The 17,420-nt window shown below is 40.1% G+C and overlaps 1 protein-coding gene across 1 annotated transcript in view; it reads left to right on the top strand.

The window, feature by feature from the left end:
- The window catches only part of NOL10 (nucleolar protein 10), a 1,716,803-nt gene that overhangs the window by 1,097,980 nt on the left and 601,403 nt on the right, over positions 1-17,420 (top strand). The gene's annotated exons all lie outside the window — the stretch shown is intronic.

The raw sequence follows: 17,420 nt of genomic DNA on the forward strand, positions 1-17,420 counted from the left end.
AACTGACCCTGGGAACTATCGCCCTATAAGCTTGACTAGCTTGGTCTGCAAAGCCATGGAACGCATTATCATGGAGCTCATTAACAGGGACAGTGGGAACCGCCAGACACTGGACCCCACCCAGTTCGGCTTTGTTAAAGGCAGATCTTGCCTCCTGAACTTGGTCGACTTCTTCAAAACAGTCACCAAGGCCATAGATGAAGGGAAGGTGGTCCACACAGCATATCTGGACCTCGCTAAGGCGTTCGACACCATCCCACACTCAGGAATCATAGACAAACTCACCAGCTTAAATATCAACCCCCATGTCACGAGATCTGTTGCCAATTGGCTCTCAGACAGAACCCACACGGTAAGAGTGGCAGACGCCATGTCTGACTCTAAACCAGTCACAAGCGGAGTCCCACAGGGCTCAGTCCTGGGACCCCTCCTGTTCGGTGTATATTTCTCCGAAGTACAGGCAAAGGCGGAGGGACTGTGGCTAACCAAGTTCGCAGATGACTGTAAATTGGGTGCAATAATTGACTCTCCAGCTGACACAGACATCCTGCAAAAGGGTCTCACAGAGACAAATACCTGGTGTCAAAGTCACGGCCTCAAGCTAAATGCCAAAAAATGCATAGTAATCCCATTTGGGAAAAACAAAGTACCTACAAACTACCACATAGTCCACTAAGTACAGAAGAAGTAATTAGGGACCTGGGTACCCAAGTAGATAGCATGCTCTCCTTTGATAACCACATAGGTTCATAGTTCATAGTTTAGTACTAAGCTAATTGCCCTTGAGAGCCATTTTAAGCCTAGCCAATTATCCCTTGTGAGACTCAAACCCTGCACCTTGGGTTTGTAAGTCAAACACCTTAGCCACTAAGCCACCCTCCCAACCCTAAAAACGGTCAGGAAATCCTTCTGTGTGGCACACCTGATCACAAATGGTTTCTCATCCAGATCGAAGGAGGTGATTGTGCCCCTTTACTCCTCACTCATTAGGCCCATAATAGAGTACAATGCCCCATTTGGGATGTACCTCACTAGACATCTGCAACAACTAGAAAGACCACAGAAGTACCTCACTAAGAGGATTAAGGGCCTTAAACAATTACCCTACGAAGCACAACTAAAAAAGCTCCAGCTCTTCTCAGTCGCTTACCATCTGCTCAGAGGTGACCTATGCCTGACCTATAGGGCCATGTCAAACCCTAAACTAATGGACATGCTTCACCTCAAAAAAAACAAGATCCCTCAGAACCACTCGTTCTAGCGACTTGAACCTATGTACAACAATAAACAGGCATGCTGGAGGGATAGATTCCTGTCCCAGCGACTCCCCTCACTCTGGAATAGAATCCCAATCCATATTCGTCAGAGCTTCTCCCTGACCCTCTTCAAGAGAAATCTTGATGAGTGGATGGGTAATCGTAAGTTCTACCCTGGGATCACTTCAGGAGCCCTGTTGACAGAGGCCCAGGCTACTAATCTAATGGGGAGGCGAAAGCCATCGCTCTGTGGCTAGGCTTATAAATGCCCATGGGCAGATAGCTTAGTACTTACCTATGAACCTAAAAGTGAACCATTGATTATGTTTGTGTCCAATAGTGTAAGCAGATGTAAGTATGAGTGGTCATTCACTTCACACGACACAAAGACACCAAGACTCATTTAGTGTCTTTGTCTGAGGGGAACAGAGGACAGGATTAAATTCTTGGGTAAGAAAACCATATTAACTCATTACAATTTTACATTTTACAAGATGCCAAGAGTTTAGCTTTGTTTAAATTTAAATTAAGAATTGTTATTGTTTAATTGTGGATAGTCTTGCACAGACGTGGGTTTCATTAACTGAAGAAGGGTGTGATGTTGTAATGCTATAAGTGAAGTGTGTATAGATTCCATAGGGATTTGTTTTCAACCCTTGAAATTTCCATTTGTGACTTAAGATACTAGAGGTCTTGGAAGCACAGTTAGCAGGATTTAGGAAGGCAGTTGCAGTCGAGTGTGAGAGATTCTTCTGGTAAGTTTGTTGAGCCCATTAATGATATAGATACTCAGTCTGATCTCTGTTTTCTACCAGTAATTGACAAGGGAGAATATTGCTGTACATCTTGTACTCAAGGCAGGCAGATATGGAATCATACAATTTATCGATCCAAAAACATATGGACAGTTTCTCTCCAGTGCCGTATTAGCGAAATACATTATAATTCTTTTCCTATTCAAACCATATCCCCACAGTTCCCAAGTTCAGTGCTGAGGTAACTAGAAATGCAAAAAGAACAAGTCATCATATTAGTAGCCCTATTATTAAATTATAATTTATTGCAAAAGAACAGAAAACGTAGAGCAATTGGAAGTAATTTTGCACTACATAGTACTGATCTTGGTACAACTGAGCTCACAGTTTTAGAAAATAGAGGAAGTGAGGTTTTTGGAGATTCCATGATTAAGAAAGTAATCAGGCCTGTTATAAACGTAGAGAAAGAACTACTGTCTCCAGTATTAGTGGGGCAAACCTAAATGGTGTATACATTGTGTTGAAAATGATGAAGAAAATGTGTGTTTTGGTACCATTGTGCTTCATCCTAGAATAAATTATTCTATGCTGTGTATCATATATATATGAAAAGATATTCCATTTGTGTTACACCTATAAAGTAGGCATCTGTTTTAGTAAAAGTCTGCAATCCTTGAATCTCTATTCAAATGCAGTGTTTATGCAACAAATGTTTACAGATTTTTTTTGTCAGAGTAAGAATGTTGACCTGGTAGGTCCTGGGATAAGTATTTCCACAAAATGTAATTATTTAACTGGGACAGCTTTCATTTTTTTGGGTGGTAAATCTGACTCCCCTCCACTGGCCCAGTAATCAAGGAGCGTCATTCCTCACCACTAGCACCAGTGAGGGGACATGCACATTGTGAGGATGACAAGTGCACACACAGTAAAGTACAATTTCCCTTAAGAGCACACAGAGATCACAGTCAGTCTTGGGGGGCTGGTTTCTCTGTCTTTCTCCAGATCCCCAATAACAGCTATAGGATTGAGATCTCAACTGAGTGGCCAAGCCAAAACCTCCAGCACCCTCTCTGTCCAACCAGTGATTCGTGTCCCTACCCAAGTAGCTGATACACACACACTTTGAGATTTGATTTATACACAAACTCACACCTGGGAAAGTATGCACAGGTTTACTAGCTTTGCCCCCTTCTGCCCAGACTTTAAGGTAGTACCAGTTGCCACCAGCCAGTATTTATCAACTACTTCTAAGGCCCTTACCAAAGGGTGCCCAATCTTACTGTGCAATGGTACTATTTATCCAGATGGTAGTCTGACCAAGAGCAAGGCTATTTAGGGGTGGCCTGTACAGTGTCACCAAATAAATATGCAAATTCTCTAAGAGCTTAAATATGTCTCACAAATATCAGCCACAAAGATAGGTTTAAATGTATTTAATAATAAATAAAAGAACAAGACAATACTCAAGCAACACAGTAACTACAGAGTTCAGAATCGCAGAAAATATCTTAAAACAACATTGCAGGACAGTCTCAAATGAATACAGAAAATATCTAAAATAATCTTTACTATATTCCTGTATATATCTAAAAGATATTACTGTGCTCTAGATTTACTTACAGAGCAAGGCAAATGTTCATAGGTTCATACTAAGCTAACTGCCCTTGCGAGCCATTTTAAGTCTAGCCAGTTATCCCTTGTGAGACTCAAACGCTGCACCTTGTGTTTGTAAGGCAAACACCTTAATCATTAGGCCACCCTCCAAGTAAACTGCAAATGAGAAGTGCTGGATGAATGTTTCTAGGTCCAAGACAAGATACAAAATTCCCAAGTCTCTCTCTCTCTCTCTCTCTCTTGGAAAGAGTCCTTAAATTAATATCACATATTACTGCTGGGTTAGCCTGGATTGCATCACTCTTTGTCACCTACCCAGGATAACTAGATACTAGCATCTGTGTGTTAAAAATACTTCTCTCTCAGATCTGCAGCTGCCAAGAAGTCACAGAGCAATAAAAACACTTTACATTTTAAACCTAGTAATTATTTCTGTTTCAAGATAATAGAAAGAAACTTTCAGCTTTAGACATCCTGTCTCCTTCAGTGAAACCGAGAGATAAGCACAATCATAAAACAGTTGTAACTTACAGTTTTGCAAGTTAACTCTGTATGTTCCAGCTTCTACTGTTAAAACATACATTTGCACAGGTATGTTGTTTATATACATTTCTGTTCTTATCAAGTAGGGTACACTGTGGTTACATTCTTGAAGCTCAGTACATAACATACAGTTCTCTTACATTTGTAAGACAAGCATTTGAATCCTATTAATATTCACAAATGATATTTGATTGTTTAAGAAATTCCAGATAGCTGTGCTGGCAGTGCCACATTTCTATATAAATCATATTAATATTTTCAAGTGACATATAATTATTTACAAAATTCCAAATATCTGGACTGGCAGTATTTCCCTGGTGCCACAGTAAGTAATTTTTTCTGAACCTAGAACACATTTTAGACTACAATCTTATTCTGGCTAAAAATAAATAACAGGACAGTAGGCGTATAGGAGTAACAACAATTTGCTACACTAATGCACACAGTCTTGCAAATAAGAATGAGGAACTAACAACTCTAGCTGGTCAGACACAACAACCTGTTATAGTTATCAGTGAGGCATGCAGTGCATTGTTGTTCAAATATTAGAATATAGTAAGTATGAATGCCTGATTGGCACTTCTGAACATGGGATTGTTTATGTTCATGATTCCATCCCCTTAAAATTGTTATGGGACAATATTGATGTGAAGTCTGTTCCCATTGAACTTCCAGAGTTTTTCAGTAATATCAGTTTACATATCATTTGTAATAGTAGCGGACCAAGAATGAATGTTGAACTGCAAACTCAGTTTTTACAATTCATGGGACAGTTTTAAAAAGATGATAATCGTAGGTGACTTTAATTTTCCTAATATTAACTCTGGGTGTGGAACATGCAGCTTAGCAGCTGAATATGCCTTAATGACATTGACAGATATCAACATGACTAGCTTCAATTACACTTGTGATCTATTTCTTACCAACTTTTGTAGTAAAAATCGTAGTAGTAAATCTCTTCTTAATTAGGGGCCTCTGATCATTTGGCTTTAGAATTTACTGTATATTCATATATTAATACTTCTAAAATTGTTAAAACAAGTTATCAGTGTTCAAGTATTATTGATCAATTATTTTTTGAAGAATTGATGATCTAGATTAGAACAGAGAAACTTCATCTGTGCCATCAGCAACCTAACAGTTGTGAGAGGAACAACTGATAGGAACATCCTGTAAGTGCTCACAGCTATTAAATGCATGCAAAAAGATTAGATTAATTGACCAAAAGTAAATTCCCCCCACCACAGTGAAATAGGAAACTAAGAAAATTAGAACGAAAAAATGAGCTACCAATTATCTAAACAATTTTGTTCAAGCTCCTAAAAAAATCAAGTTTGTATATTTTTGAAAAATCAAATTAATACATATTAAACTGCTTATGAAGAGACACTGACTAAGCATACTGATCTTAAAAAAATGTACAGCTGTGTCAGTAGATTCAAAAATATTTGATTAAACTTAGTTATGTTCTTAGAGTTCATTTCTTTGTAATTCCTTTGATATAGCTGAAGCTTTAAATGGCTGCAAAACCACCTTAGTTTCATCAAACAGGATCATAGAAGATACTAAACCAACAGCTTTAAAGACATTACGCCTAGCCATTCATGCCATAATTTTCAAATTATCAATGCCAAAGGAATAGAATGGTTTAGGTACATGTCTGTGCCATAGAGCATCTACAAACTGTCCCTGTCCATAAGAAGCACAGGCAATAAACCAGGGGTGAAGTTGCGATTTCCCATCTATTGGTCCAAATTGCATTTGCATAGGCTTGCAAAGAGTTGTGCTTCACATGAATGGGGAGTTTCTTCCAGAGAACATGTGATCTTTGAGACACGTAGCTGTCCATCCAACATGTTTTTTTTGCATGTCACAGAAGAGGCTTAGATTCTTAGATCAGGTAATTCTAGTGCTGTTTGTTTTGCAAATTTGTAGCAGATTCGTCAGGGCTGGATCAGAGGATGCCTTTTAAGTTAGGCATAGATCAACCCTTAGTAATCTGTAGGAGACAGAGTACATGGACAGGGTGTTGAGGCGGTGAACAATAGGACATGTTATTTACACCCTGTATTCTTTTAGGGAATAACTCTCTGTGGCCACTCCAGCTGCTGCAAAGGCCTGGTGCATGTACATGCCAAAGGGTGCACTGTTCTCAGTTATTGGTCTGATGAAGGCTGAATGTAATGGGACCATGATCTCCTTAGATATGGATGCCATACCCTAACTTGTGCCATATAGAAGGATTTTCTCGCCACTGTAGACCCATGGTGATCAAAGTTCAGATTGCTGCCTACTTGAGTTCCCAAGTCCTTTGCCACTGGGTCTACTCCTAGGAGAATGTTGTCAGTGTTATAATTTGCAAGGGTGGTCGTCTTCCCAAAGGGTATAAATATGCATTTCTTGTGTTGAGTTTGAGGCCATAGCTCTAGCTCCAGTTATTTGTCTGTGTCAGACCCTCCTGGAGGATATCTACATTTCTGGGGGATTCAGTGACTGCACCCAACTCACAGTCATCAGTAAGTTTGGTCATCCAAAGGCCTTCTACATTTAACTTGACTTCAGAGAAGTATGTTCTGAACAGGGGATGTCCCAGTACTGAGGCCTGGGGGACATCAGTAGTAACAGGCCTCTTGCTGCAGGTGGATTCCCCCACCCTAACTTCTTGTGTCTTATCTGTGAGCAATTGGACTATCCATTGGGTGGCAAAGGGATTTATACCTAAATTTGTGAGTTTGTCTGTAATACCTGAATAATACATTGTATCAAATGCCTTTGCCAGGTCAAGATAGGGATTATGCACCATTTTGATTTTGTCCATGGCTCTAGTTACCTTCTCAAAGAAGTCCACCAAATTTAGTAGGCATGACCCCTTGACAAAACTGAACTGGGTTGGGTCCAGTGTTAGGAAAATTTGTTATGTCTTTATCAGATCCATGATAATTCTTTCCATACCCTTGCATATAATACTTGTCATACTTATGGGTCTGTTTTTCCCCGTGGGTCTGCTGATGGGTCCCACCGTGTGTAGGGGGATGACTGTTACAGTCTTCCATTCCCTAGGGATGAAGCTAGCCTGGATATTGGAGTTGAATAAAGATTCTAGTGGGCTTGACAGGTTGTGTATCAAGCTGTTCAGAAGGCATCCTGCGATATTATCAGGAACTGTTGATGCAGTGTTTTTAACTTTGAAGAGTGAAGTTGAGGACCTGTTTTTTCATGGTATTTGGAGGAGAAATGGCAGAAGGTATTCTCGGGGGGGGGGGCGGTGATTGGGGTGATAGGGATGTGAAATTGGAGCTAAATATTTTGGCCAGCAAATTTCTTATGTCCTCCAGTTCAGTATATAGTTCTCTATTTAGTATTCAGTCAGCATACTGTTGGGTGTTACCATTAAGGTTGAATACATAACTAAAAAACTGCCTTAATGTTATCTTTAACATTGAAAGCTATTTTTAACTTGAAGTTGGCTTTGGTAGCCTTGTTTAGGTCCCTGAGTTACTTCTGGTAAGGGAGTTTTTAATCTGTTGGGCATAGCCATTCTTATTTTTTGACATGATTTTCTTTCTTTTGTTGTACAACCTATTTTATGGGGTCTACTTCACGTTGTCATAAGCTGACAATATTGAGTCTGATATTGTCGGCACGACAATATCGAAAGTGAAGAACATCATGCAAGTAAACTGAAATCTCCGTAAGAGGAGATTTCTGTTTACTTCAATGTAGTGCAGTCTCGGAGTTGGTATAGTTAAGTGGGGGGAGGGCTTGCCCCCCTGCCTACACCATTTAGTTTTTTTTTTTTTTTTTAACGTTATTCGATGTTTTACTTAATCGATCAATAAAGTTCGACCTTTATTGATTCGATTAAGTAAACTTTTGATAACGTGATATAGACGCATTTTATGCTGGGGTCCACTGAGGGATCCTGTTTCTATGCATTTATTTATATACTTGTACAGAGTTTCCATAAACAATTCCTTGGAGGCCACAGTGTTCTCTGAGTTTGAGTGGCTTTAGTGGATTTAGCTATGCCATTGCTTAATAGGAGATAGTTAGCCTTGGCAAAGTTTTTAAAGGTTCTGGGGTTTCCTGGGAATTCGAGCATTATATTTATTTCTAGGGTGACAGCTTTGTGATCTGATTTAACCAGTGATGACATTACATGAGGTGGGGTGCAACATTCCCTCATATTTGTGAGTACCAGATCTAGGATATTTGCACCCATAATAGAAGTGCAGACTAGGTGGTCCAGGGTATTTGCATTGACAAAATCCATCATAGGTTCATAGGTTCATACTAGGCTATCTGCCCTAGGGCATTTATAAGCCTAACCAGAGTGTGTTTGGCTTTCGCCACCCATTTTAAATTAATTTTGCTATTCCCTTTTTCGAGGTTAGTATACTGTGCCTCTGTCTAACAGTGACACAGAAGTGATACCCGGGGTAAACCTACGATCTCCCATCCACTCATCAAGATTCCTCTTGAAGAGAGTCAATGAGGGACTCTGCCTAACCTGGACTGGGATTTTATTCCAGAGTGAAGGGAGCCTCTGGGTTATGAATCTGTCCCTCCAGCATGTCCTATTTATTTCAGTGCTGAGGTTCACGTCTCTCGAGCGTGTAGCTCAATGGGATTTGGATTTTCTGAGGTGCAGCATGTCCATTAATTCCAGGTTGGACATGGCTTTATACGTCAGGCACAGATCGCCTCTGAGCAGGCGGTATGCCACTGAGTACAGCTTGCATAGTGGTTGTGTATGCATCCCAGTGTTTGGTGAATATACTCAAAATTACCCATGAATATGGTGTTGGGCTGAATTGTGTGCTACTCCAGTACATTCAGGTACATAGTATGGTTATTCTGGGTCATAGATGGGGGACCTGAAGCTAGTCAGGATATGGTATGGGGTTTTACCTAAGATTATTTGAACATGGAGTAGCTCTAATGTATTACCAATCTTGATGTGTGCTTACTTTTTAGGTAGATTGATGCACCTCCTACTCTTGTCCCTTCTTGTACGGTAGCTGGTCTAAATGTGTGGAAGGCATTATAGCATTGCACTACACCCTCTGTGGCTTTAAAACCATGTCTCAGTAACTGCACAGATGTCAACACTCTCCAGGTGTGGAGCGCTTCCTGGGAGTGGAGCTTTATGTTGAGACTCCTAACATTGAGCAGTGACAACTTGGTTTATCTTGAGTAAAATTTACTATGTCGGCAGGTTTATCAGGTTGGCATTGCCTGAAAAAGGCACTATAGAGGTAGATATTGTTTTGGCCAGTATCCAAAAGCCTAGTGGGGACAGATGTAGACCATCCCTGGCTAGCAACATGGTCTGTCGGTCATGTCCTCTCAAGCCAACAAATATTGTACCCCCCCCCCCCTCTTAGATTGACAGCAGTAAGTAAGCCAACTGTTAGTCAGTCATCTTCTGTTTACATTGTAGTGGTATCCTTTGAGAAGGTAGAATGCTCCTTAGTGTGAGGTTGATATCTTCCTGGGATGCACAATCTGAAATCTCCATCTTGTCTCTCCATATAGTCCAAGGAGGTATGTCTCAGGTCATTAAAGTCTACATGGACATACTGGTACTTGTGGTTCAGTGTCCTGAGGGCGTATGTGATCTGGTGGATCCTTGCCATAGTTATTGGTGAATTCTTATTTCTGGAACAATCTCATACTTTATTTCCATTAACTACAGAACATATGGTGAACTCTCCAAAAATATGGTTAAAAACAATGTGGTGCTATTCCTGACTGGCCAATTAGCCCCAATTGTGAACCTTTCTGCCAATTGGTAAGCCATTTAGCCTCATTATTTAATATATTATTAGTGACCAGTACTGTTCTTGTCTCATAGAGGTTGGCATATGTTGTACAGCTACATGAGTGTATTTTTTTGATGATATTAACTGTTGACCAGTAAGTCTCACATCACATTTGACAAGTGCTTTGAGATGTGTGTATTATCACTTAGAAACTTTCATGAGAATGTACTAGCACTTGTTAAGCTTAAAGAACATGGTCTTTTGATCATCTAGTCCTACTGGATTTTATGAAACTATTTTTGAAGCCTTAGATAATGGTTTTAGTGTGGGGGTTGCATACTTAGATCTGTCAAAGAATTTTGATAAGTACCCCTCATGCAGCTATAATTAATTCAGTGGTAAAGAGTATGGTAAATCCTTGTGCTATTTAATGGGTTTTGTGTTGGCTTAGACATGTATGTTAGAGTGTTAAAGTTCAGGACCACTTTTCAAAATGATTAGAGATTGCTACTGGTATTCACAGGAGTCTGTTTTAGGCCATATACTGTTTAATTTTGTATTTTCATTTTTGCCTATTAATAGCACTTTTGACTGCTTAATTATGATGATAACATTAAAACTGAAGCATTTTTAATATCAACTTTAAATTATTTAGCGTTCAGTACCTATGTGTACAAACTGTTTGAATGGTTAAATAATATGGATCTTGGTATCAATCCATCTAAAAGCGTTGTGTATTTTGGTAATTTCAGGCCTGAGCATACATTTGTATGTGTGTGTGTGTGTGTACATATTTTATATATATATATATATATATATATATATATATATATATATATATATATGTATATATATACACACACACACACACACACACACACACACACACACACACACAGAAATGTAAAGAGACATATGTATGGAGAGATGTATACAGAGGTTCAAAAGATGTATACAGAGGTTCACAACCACCGGGCCATGGATCATTTGGTACCGGGCTGTCAGGCATGGAGTGAAGCAAAAAAGTGAATGCATGTATGTATGTGTATGGGTGTGTTTGTTTCTGTGTGCGTGTGTGAGTAAATGTGTGCATGAAAGCAGAATGTATGTATATATGAGAGAGAGAGTGAGCAGTGAGATTGATCAAGTCATTATTTTACACTCGCTAAGCAGCACTTTTGCTGTTTAGCAAATGTAAAGTAAGTGTCAAGGAAACTGAAAACAGTGTGTGTGTTTCTGACTGCGTGTGTGAGTGAATGCGTGCATGAAAACAGAAGAGACTGTTTGTGTATGTATGTGTGTGATCCTTGCTAACAGCAGCAGCAGCAGCAATGAGATTTGCGTACCTCTCCATCATGCCACTCAACCTCTTGCACAATAAATCTGGACAGAGCCACAAATTATAGGGACAGATTTTAAATATTGCTTTTATAAACTTAGAAAATCAGTAAGGTTGCCATTAGGTTTATGTAGCTCTCGACCATACCACTCAGCCTCCCGCACAATAAATCTGGGCACATACCTCTCAACCTCTTAGAGCAAGACATCTGGACAAAGCCAAAAATAATGGGGGAAAAAGGCCCAAAAATAGGGACACTTTTAAGTACTGCTGTTACAGACTTAGAAAGTAAATAGAAATACATGTTTTGCATTAGCATTTATTTTTCAAAAGGATATGAAGTCTGAAACTCAACGGTTTGTCATTATTTTCTGACTTCAGACCTCTGTGATCTGCCATTGCTTTGCCAGAAAACAACAATTTTATGAGAAACAGACCAAAAATATGAGGCACAAATCTGGGGGCATTCTGTGAAAGTCTGTACAGTTGAGAGGTATGCTGGACAGAGTCAAATAGGAACTAATTTTAAATATTGCTCTTACAAACTTAGAAATTCAATAAGGTTGCCATTAAGTTTATGTATGTCTCGACCGTAGTAGATCAATGTTTTTTGCTGTTAAGCAGACTGTACACTTTTTGTAATTATTGCCAGTTGTCTTTTTATTGTACTTAGGAGCTTTTCTCCCCAGGTTTCAGCTGAAAATGGACTATTAGTCTAGTTGGGCCTCCCCGGTAATCAAATGTCAAATAAGTAAATAAATAAATATTGTGCACTTTATTATGCGCGCATGATGGCTGGTCCATGGAAAATTGTCTTACATGAAGCCAGTTATTGGTGCAAAAAAGGTTGGAGACCACTATGTATATACATACACACATATATAAGTATCTTTGTGTGTGCAAGTTCTGATTTAATGTGGTTTTAAGGCAAAGTCCATCTTTTGAGAATTTTTTGACCATATTTGTTGCTATCCTGTTAAAATTATTTATAATGTACATTAGGCCTGTAATTTAATGCAACTCAATTTCTATATTTTTAAGGGATGACCCTCCATGTTGGCAAGTATTCAAAGAAAGTTTGCTGGAAGAATTATGGAGTACAGGACAATCTCGTATCTTGAATGCTTAGCTAAACTTATTTTATTTTCGATCCATTATCACTGGTTATGTGACAGATAGTGCCTCGCTTACCATAGGCTTCATGATGAAGAAACATGGCTTTTATTAACTATTGAGTTCTTGCAGTTGGGATGAACGTCTGTTGGGGCAAATTATCACTTTCAAATAGCAAAATGCAAAACCACTTTTAGATCAAGGTTGATTGCCCCAAGTATTGTGAGATCATGGAACAAACTGCCATTGCAAGTTAGGAAACCTAGTTTACTAGAATCATTCTAGAAATCTGTGTTCACTTGATTTGGCTCGAGTGTCTACTCTGTTACTTGGAGCCTGTGTTATGATGGTCCTTAACCTTTATGCAGCTTACTGTGAGACTAACAGTGTCTTTATTGTTACATTTTTTTAACAGAAATATAGCTAAGATTTCCAGTTTTTCAGATCTTGTCAGGAAGCACTTCTTAATAATTCAGTGATGAACTACCATACTGACCACATCTATCATGAGGGACACCAGGAAGCTGCTGCTTGTCAGACCAGTCTTTTCCAGGCCTTTCCATGATGTAGCCATGTGGTCATTGTCACTACCTAAAGCTGCCTTCATATAATTATTGGTACAGGCTCAAACCAGACCAAGGGAGGGTTTAACAACAAAACCCAAGATGCCCACCTAGTGCTAATTATATTGAATTTGAGGTCTCATAGGAGAATGGCACTGCGTCATTTCCGCCAGTATGGAGTGTCACTTTGTCTATAGGCAGCTCAGATGTAGCCTCCCTCATTGCTGGCAGAACTCCATCCCACATCATGCCTTTACACCCAGCCCATCTGACCTCTGCCATCTCTTTTCATTAGTGGGTGCATATCATTATATTGACTGGCCTCGACTTCGATAGTACAGCACATAGAAAGGATGCATTTAGGGTAGTGCCATGAGCTGGATTCCCAAAATTAGTCCACAGCATTACAGAAACAAAAACAGTTAAACATACTTGCATAGTACTGTTGTGACTTTGTATATTGCTTGCTGAACATTGCAGAATAACCATCACTGTACCATTACATGCAAATATGAGCAAACACCTTGCTCACAGCTGTGTACATCATGGCCCACCCACCACCATACTCATTTGATCATGTCATCAGTACACATTTTTGGAGCAGTACATGTGTGCTACACTGTCGTGATCTGGTATTCATATAACTGCTGCAGACAAATATTTTGATCATGCATGTGGCGGCAGTATGTACATGTGTAGGTACTTCTCCACCAGGCATCACTATGAAGCTTACCAATGTCAATGACTATATCTGGCACACACAGCATCATGACTGATGCATTAGTTTGCCTATGGTCAAACCCGCTGGAACACGGAACCATAGAGGTACTCTCTCACACATGTGGTAGTCCACTTCATATTACACATATTGTGATGCCAAAAACCATGCATATTTCCAACCATGAATGCACAACTGTAACATGTTAAAATTGAAGGGGGTCTTTGACATTTAAAAAAAAAAAACTCAAGTGAGTGGCATCATATTGCTAAGGTCAGTAGCACTGCAGTATTTATTACCTTTCTTCTCCATTGTGTAAATACCTGAGGCCAATAAGTTATGCAGGGCCACATCCAAAATTTCAAGCATAGTGGAGCTTAGAGGACTTGTTCCTGAAGTTTCACAGCTTTCTGCAAACTTGCTGTGTAGCAAAGCCTTGCAGAACTGACTAAATAGGAAGTTATAATTCTCATCAGAGAACGTGTCTAATAGATTGGCCATACTTTGCTGGTGGCACACACCGATTTTTACACAGTTGTGCCAATTGGAAGTTGTCCTAATCCATCAGTACTGCAAGTTCTTATGTAGTGCAGCATGTCTGATGTATTGTATTTTGTCCTTTAAATAGTGCATTGTTTTCTTCTAAAGTAATGCTGCTGTCTTGTTGTTATACTAACTTCTAACTGTGAATTCACTTATAGCATAAAATTTAAGTGGGATATTGTCTTTCTCTTTGTTGTTGTGCAGTGCTGTACTCCAGCTCTGCAAAGGTCTCATTGCTCCCATTATTTCTTGTTACTGCCACCCTCTGTTTATCCTTTGCAAATGGTAAGTCATCCCTAAAATCATCATGACTGTCATTCTGAAGCTGGAGTTTGATGAACTGACTGGACTCTGTGTATATAACCGGGTCTTTATCAGCTTATCGAATGCTGATAACATTGAACGCTAGTTGATCGACCACAAAAGGTCGAAGAACCAAAATAGCAAAGACACATAACAGAGATTTTTTTTCCCAGGGGAAAAAAATCGCTGTTCCGCAAAAATAAATAAATAAAATAATAAAACAACATAAAGTGGTGGGCTTCGCCCCACTCCCCCTACTTAAATATACCAACTCCAAGATCGCACCACAGTGGAGGAAATGGCAAACTCCCGACAACGTCCCAGCAATTTTTTCTCTGGGGAACAAAATCACTGTTCCATGTCTTCGCTGTTTTGGTTGTTCAGCCTTTAGAGGTTTATCAGCTAGCATTTGATGCTCTCAGCTTTCGATAAGCTGATATAGACCCTATATAACCAGGTCATCCTTGTAATCATGCTTTAGCAAGTCTGTCATGCCACTCATTTTCTTTAAATCTTTGCTCCTTATGGTTATGCTGCATGTGCTACTGCAGTGGAATTGTTTTGTAAATGTTGTACTGCAATGGAATTGTTTTGTAAATGTTGATATTTGGGTCATCACCAGTACTCCTTAGTCTACGACGGCTGGAATAGAAGGGTCATAGTTGTAAAGCCATCCATTTCACCAGCAGTTGAAATCATTGACACTGGTGAAACACACACAAAATAACTACATTACCCTGAGCATTGTAACTTGTGCCCCATCCATTCCTAGTTCACCCCTTCCAACTTTAATCTTCGATTGTGAAGTCTACTACTGCACTGCCTCAGGTAATTTATTCCTAAGCCAGTGCATAAAGCAAAATAATTATTGTTGTCGTAACATTACCCTTAAGTAACTTGTATAAGGCACAAAAAAAAAACACACTCTGTCATTGACAGTTAAAGAAATTACATATCAAACCAGAGGGAGAGTATCACTACCAAGGCATCTACATTGCACAGAAAATAATTTGTGAATAGTAACAAAAATTGCCACTATAGTAGACGTGTTGAACTTATTGAAGTACCTGCCATAAGAAGAACTCCACAAGTGGGCCACTACTGCACATATGTGTGTATAGCTATAATTACCAGGAGCATGTTGAGCAGAACACCTCCTTGGCCCTCTTCAAAAGGAACCTTGATGATTGGATGGGAGATGGGAAATTCACCCCGGGGATCACATTAGTCACCCTGCTAGACAGGGGTCCAGGGAAGTAATAGCCAGGGAATTATGGCTAGGCTTGTATAGGCACTAGGGCCAATAGCCTAGTACCAACCTATAATCCCTCCGCACTACACGCTCCAGAGACCTCAACCTCATTACTACAATCAGCAGAACAAACTGGAGAAACAGGTTCATAACCCAGAGACTGCCCATGCTATGGAGTAGACTTCCCATACATGTCAAGCGGAGCACCTTACTGGCCCTCTTCAAGAGAAATCTTGATGAGTGGATGGGAAATAAAAAATTCACTCTGGGGATTACTCCAGTGGCTCTACTTGACAGAGGCACTGAGAACTAAGGTCGGGTGGCACGATGCCAGGGTAGTCCTATGGGCTAGGCTTGTAAAGGCTCCAGGGCCATTAGCCTAGTACACACCTATCAACTACACATATATGCATACAGCCACAACCACCAAGAGCAAAAACATGCAGCAGACGTTTTACCCACTATTGCTGGCACTGGCAGTGGGCAACAGTGGGCTTGTCTTAATGAGACATTGCATCTTCCTATACCCTCATTGGTAGCCAGTGACTATAGTCAGATGTTCTTCCTGTTTCACTGTTGCAGTCATTACATTTGGGTAATCTGCTGGCAGGTTGCCCTCATTCGGCCTGAATTCCAAAGTCTTGTGTCCTGCGTCGGTTGCGGTCTTCGCTTCCATGACGTCAGGTCGTCAGGGGTATAAAACATGCAGCCGATGCCATTTTCTTTAGTCTTTCTTGCAGCGCGGTGCCCAAAGCAGAAGCATTTCGCAAGTGCCGGTTGGCCGACTACTGAAATATTCGAGTTTGAGTTTCAGACCAAAGTCTTCACTAAAGCTAAGTACCCTGTTGGGGAAACTTTTTTCTTGCTTTTTACCAATGTCAGAAAAAGTTAATAATTGTATTACTTGTGGGAAGCAAATACATCATAAGAATTTCCATTTATACTGTATTCCTTGCCTAGGCCCTTATCACAATGTGCCTGGCTGTTGGTTTTGTGCTAGATTTAACCAACGCACTATTAAGCGTCGGTATATTTTTGCATCAAAGTATTTTGGAAACAGATTTAACTACCCAGAAATGTCGTCAGATTGCAATCCGACTACTGGAGTACATAAAAAACACAAAGAAAAGGACAGAGAAAGGCAGTCAAGATCAAAACCGATGACAAAGCTTCTCCTAAGCCAGTCGCCGGTTCACCGGTACTCAGTGAGGCACTTTCGCAGCCCCTGATACCTGCTGCCTTCAAGTCCCAGGCCTCTACTGACACCCATGTGGAGTCAGGCATGCCGCAACATACTCAAGGTATTGGACCGACGGATGTATCTCCCTCGGATGGGTCCAGAGCTGCTGAGCAGGCACTGGCTTCTGAGGGTGTATTCAGACCTCAACATTTGTATATCAAACCGACGACAGCTGCAAAACCAAAGACAAAAGCAACTTCTAAAACTAAAAAAACGACACGAGCCACGTGCACAGGCCTCTATACCTAAAAAGCAGATGATCAAAATGGCTCAAGACATTATTACCTTGATCAGGGGTACCCATCCCCCTCCAGATAAGAGGCCTAGGCAAGACACTGATTATGAATCTTCAGATCAGGTTTCTATTTCTTCTGATTCCTCTTCTGATCAGGAATTATCTATACCTCCCTATG

The sequence above is a fragment of the Protopterus annectens genome, chromosome 1.part1 (genome assembly GCF_019279795.1).
Source record: "Protopterus annectens isolate FY-2018-M chromosome 1.part1, PAN1.0, whole genome shotgun sequence".
In the NCBI taxonomy this organism is placed as follows: Eukaryota; Metazoa; Chordata; order Ceratodontiformes; family Protopteridae; genus Protopterus; species Protopterus annectens.